Source organism: Penaeus vannamei, chromosome 39, assembly GCF_042767895.1.
Source record: "Penaeus vannamei isolate JL-2024 chromosome 39, ASM4276789v1, whole genome shotgun sequence".
Lineage (NCBI taxonomy): Eukaryota > Metazoa > Arthropoda > Malacostraca > Decapoda > Penaeidae > Penaeus > Penaeus vannamei.
Window position 1 is genome coordinate 21,353,692 of NC_091587.1, and position 5,000 is coordinate 21,358,691.

Here is a 5,000-nt window from a genome sequence, read left to right on the forward strand (position 1 = left end):
TTTAGGGGAGTAATGCAATTTATTTTAAAAAATTTATTTTTTTGGTGTCGTTGTCGGGAACTGCGGGCGGTGGACGCAAAACAGGAATTTCTTCGACTCTCATGGCCAAACTATGGTCCGGACATTCAGATATCAAGGAAGGTTTTCTGTCCACGCGCCCAGAATCCTCGAACACTTTGACTAACTCTAGCCTCATTTGATTTAGCTGTAGATAGCCCAATCCCTATATGTGTGTGTGTGTGTGTGTGTGTGTGTGTGTGTGTGTGTGTGTGTGTGTGTGTGTGTGTGTGTGTGTGTGTGTGTGTGTGTGTGTGTGTGTGAGTTGTACCGTAACGTCGTGAGTTTTCTAGCTCTCTTTATTCATCACTCTCTATTATATGAGTCTTTTTAGCTACATTTTGGTTGTGACATCACTCTCTCTATTATAACGAGTACAAAACCTCAATTCCTTGTACTCCCTCGCATAAACGCCATCAGAGGAAGAACCACAATGGCACTCGGTTGGTAAATCTGCTGCTAACCTACCCTACCGAAGGCTAAAGCATCGCCGAATTCCATTACGGCAAGAGTGAGGTCCATGATATTGATTGTTAGGGTCGTTAACCAGTTCGGTGCGCCTGATTCTTGTGCATCAACTTCCTGTGGTGGTTTAATGATTAATGTTTTTTACAAATCAATGTGCTAAATGTAATGGTTTATGTGAAGGCTGAGGTATGATCGCCTATTATTATTGTTATTATTTCCGCTCTGGGTGATGTTTCGATACCGTTGACACAAATTTCAAACTGTTCGGGCAAGGCCATTTATCACATCTTGACGAACAATTTGATCTGTTTGAGCTGATGTTTAGTTTACGGTTTTTATTGATGTTCTTTATGTGATTGTGTCTGTAATATTCATCCCACTCGGGTGTAATGACATGTCTCTCATGAGCGTTAATTTTTGGGAGTGAGAGTGAGTGATAGGTGGAGAGAGAGAGAGATATATATAGGAGGAGGGAGAGTGAGAGAGAGGGAAGGAAAGGGAGAGATAGGGGAGGGCGAGGAAGGAAGAAATAGGAGAGATAGATAGATAGATAGAGAGAGAGAGTGAGAGAGGAAGTGAGTGATAGGGGGGTGAGAGAGTGAGAATGATAGGGGGAGGAAGAGGGAGAGAAATGGGAGAGCCAGGAATGGAGAAATAAAGGAGGGCGAGGAAGGGAGAAATAGGGGGGGGGGGAGAGAGAGAGAGAAAGAAAAAAAGAAAGAAGAGAGAGAGAGAGAAAGAAAAAGAGAGAGAGAGAGAGAGAGAGAGAAAAAAAGAAAGAAAGAAGAGAGAGCGACGGACAGAGAGACACACAGACTGTCAGACACACAGACCATCAGACAGAGAGACAGAGCACAGGCGAACAATTCTTATGACTTTCTCTTGATGTCCTGTCCCAAATCTGAAACTCTGCTCATTAGTAAGGTTTATGAAAGCTGAAGTCCGGGGGTGAATGCCGTAGAGATCGCATATGCCTTTGCCGCCGTTATATATGTCTCATGCTTTATTTATTTATTTATTTATTTATTTATTTATTTGGTTTAAGTTCCTTTGGCCAGTTATCAGCTTTGTCTTTAACTTAGCTTTAAGTTTTGGGAAGCGCGTCCGGAAAGGAAGCAGTGAGAGGTCAATGTTCTTTCACTAAGCCCCACCATATTTTTCTTGTAATTTTCTTTTGCCTATTTGATTACCAATGTAAGTTACTTGTTTGACGTCGGTCGTTATAACGAGTTTTTTTTCTCTCTCACTTTTGGAGAATGACATTTTCGTTTGAAACTTCCAAAGAAAATGGGTCATGATGTGTTTTCGCGCCATTTTCGAAATTCCACGAACAGTCTGTTGCTATACACTGTACGAATTATCAGCATATGGGGCTAAGGTGGAGGATTTTATTCGGATATTATGAAATCCTCTTTTCAAGAAACGTATGAATGAAAACAGCTGATAAAAGTGCATCATCTTCACCGAATATCAGCCTCATTGCATGGGAAGCGGCACCCCCGACCCTCATGACGGTCAGATACCTCAATGATTAGTCTTTTTATAATTTTCGTGCTGCGCATTCCTGTCTTTTATTACCTCAGTGCAACGTATTCCCATTTTTTATTATCTTCATGCTACCTATTCTTATATTTTATTAACTCTGTGATATGTATTTTGGTGGTAAGATTTAAGCGCCCTGCGATTCCTTTTAACCTACAACCAGTGTTCCTTGTTGTTGTTGGTCCAGATTTTCAGTGTTAAAAGCATTTTTATTTACAACCATAGGAATAGCGCTACATAAATCGGGTGGCTGTTTTACAGATTTATTTGTTCAGAGTATTGTTTGAGAAAAATTAAATGTGAATTAAAGGTACCGCTCTTTATATCCTTACCGACTCCTACAATGTCCCCGGTTGATTTTCATATAGGCCTATGATAGGATTGGGCTGTGATTATTTCCCTCTATACATCATAGAACAGATTTCTCTTGATTATTTTTTTCTTTAGGTGAAGCTCTACCGTGCCTGCATCAGAATAATTGGAAAGCGTTCACATAGCTGATGTTTTTTTCCTTTCCTGACATGTTAGCCAGTTGTTTATATTTGTTTCACTTAGCTACGTAACCACTTGTCCCATTAATAGTTCTCGTACTGCTTAGAAAGTAAGAGATAGATCAGTCTAATTTCAATTACTATTTCAAAAGTTGTGGCTTTCATTTAATCAGTGTTGCAAATATGTGCAAAACTGCCAGGGCGAGTATTTCTCGCGAAATGCAGGGGACGATTAGTGTTGTCTACCATATCTTAAGAGTTATTTCACACCTTTTTAAGATGTAACCTAGCATGCTGTATTGCGCTCCCTTCCTTTCTTAGTCTTGGGGAATTTATTATACAGTATAGGCGGCCACAGAAATCTCAAACACACACACACACACACACACACACACTGACACTGACACTGACACTGACATTCACACTCACACACACACACACACACGTGAAGGGTCCATCCTGAACAAATTGTAGATGGAACAAAGAAGGAAAGAAAACACACAAATATGCCGAAACCCTTTGCTATTTTTGAGAATGGTCCTCGAGAAGGAATATTGACAGAAGGAATGTAGATGAGAAGTAACTATAATGAAAAGTGCTGCATATATTAAAGTGAATAATTGTAATATTGTTTCACCAATGTTTGTTTACGAAATATTTCCATTGCAATTCCGTTTATTAAATAGAGAAACAAAGCCAGTAATTTGATCTTAATAAACATACAGTGTGCATTAGAACGCAGACAGAACCAACAATAAATTGACTTAGTTAAAATAAAATAGATTAACACGAAAACTGGATCATTAAACAAGGAATGTGAGTAGTAAATAATGTACATTCGTGGAATTTTCTGAAGACAACATATTTTTGTGGAAATTTCGTTGGATCGCACAATACACATGCCGGATTTTAGTAGAATTTTCAGTCAGCTATTTTTTTCATTTTTTCTCTGAGATTTTAGTATTTTATTTGGTTTATAGGTATATCTTTGATAGTTTCAAGGATGACAGATTTTTTTGTATTTTCTTGAAGGTTTCAGGGGTTAGATTTTTTGTATTTAAATGAGAATTCAGTAAGTAACAAATGTCAGGTTATAACAGCTTTTTCTGCTATTTTGAAATTCTAATGAATTGCAGTTTTTTTCCGATTTTATTAGATATTTCAGTGGTTAGCATTTTTTCCAGATTTCTATTTGATATTTCAGATAATATTCGATTTTAAAAAAATTCTAACTGATATTTCAGTGGATAGCAGATTTTTTTCGCACTTTCTTTGGGATTTCACTGAACAGTATTTTTTTTTTTTTTTTGTATTCTAGTTGAGATTTCAAAGTAAAACAGAATTTTCGGCTCTAAAATTTCAGTGGATTGCGGATTTTTTTTTTCGGATTCTAGGCAGTTAAGTGGTCAGGGAATCTTGGCTCAGATTTTAGTGGAGAGTGGATATGTCAGTGAAATTATATATGGTTGTTGGGTGCATATAAAGCATCCTGTTGTAGTGAACATATCCTTTGTCAGTGTGAGATTGATTTTTTATTTTATTTTTTATCTTAAAATAATAATTTATATTACTGTGAACGCTGTTTGCGCATCGCGACGTGCATATGTTTTTGTTTTTGTTTTGTTTTTTTGGCGGGAAAAAAAGAAGCGCGAAGGAGGGGGGAATCGAGGGAAGACGGATGAAGACAGACCTCGTGCACGGATTCTGTGCTGAAAAGACTGCATTTTTCAGCGCACGTGAGGAACTGTCACGCCCTAACCCGCCTCATGCCACCTTCCGAGTGTCGTGCTGCATCGGCTACGTAGATGAGTGTTGTGTCTTAGTTATTAACAGCAGAAAGACGGATATTATGAATGTTTGTGGCCAGCATTGCCTTTGACTCTCGTATTGGCGCCGTGATAATTAGAATGAAATAAAGGGAGAATATTGCTATATTTCTCTCACCTGTGCCACGCTGTTGCAAGGAGGATTTGCAACAATATATATATATATATGTCATGTAACATAAAATAACTGGTGTCAATCATTTATCTCAAACCACAAATTATACACGACATTATTTGACCCTTTAGAAGCTCATATTTTTTATTAAGATTCTTCCCTCTTTTTTCAGAACGCAGAGGCCGCTTACACACAGGACCGCCTTGCCTTTAAGAAAATAATATTGGTCACCTGGATTACCAATATTATATTCGATATTTCTTAAGTGTGCTTTATCAGATTTTGTTCCATCGGCGCATTGTGTTATTCTCTTGTAACAAAAGCGGCACGTTAGTATTGTGGCAAAAATGTGCGAGTTCTAACCTGAAATTTTCGGAATTTGATATATACGAGTTTTTTTTTATGTGATGTGAAGTGATTGGATCTAATTAGTCTGTAATTATTTTTCATAACTACTCTTCTCAGGGCGTTTCGTAAGGTATGAGAGAAGCGTCGTAGGTT

The 5,000-nt window shown here is 37.9% G+C and overlaps 1 protein-coding gene across 1 annotated transcript in view; it reads left to right on the plus strand.

Moving 5' to 3' along the window:
* LOC113815881 (transmembrane protein 145) overlaps positions 1-5,000 on the plus strand; it is a 52,364-nt gene that overhangs the window by 1,409 nt on the left and 45,955 nt on the right. Inside the window, exon 2 of the mRNA XM_070116882.1 lies at positions 4,672-5,000. This exon is cut by the window's right edge and continues 909 nt beyond it. The gene's annotated coding sequence lies outside the window, so the exon portion shown is untranslated. The remainder of the gene's footprint in view (positions 1-4,671) is intronic.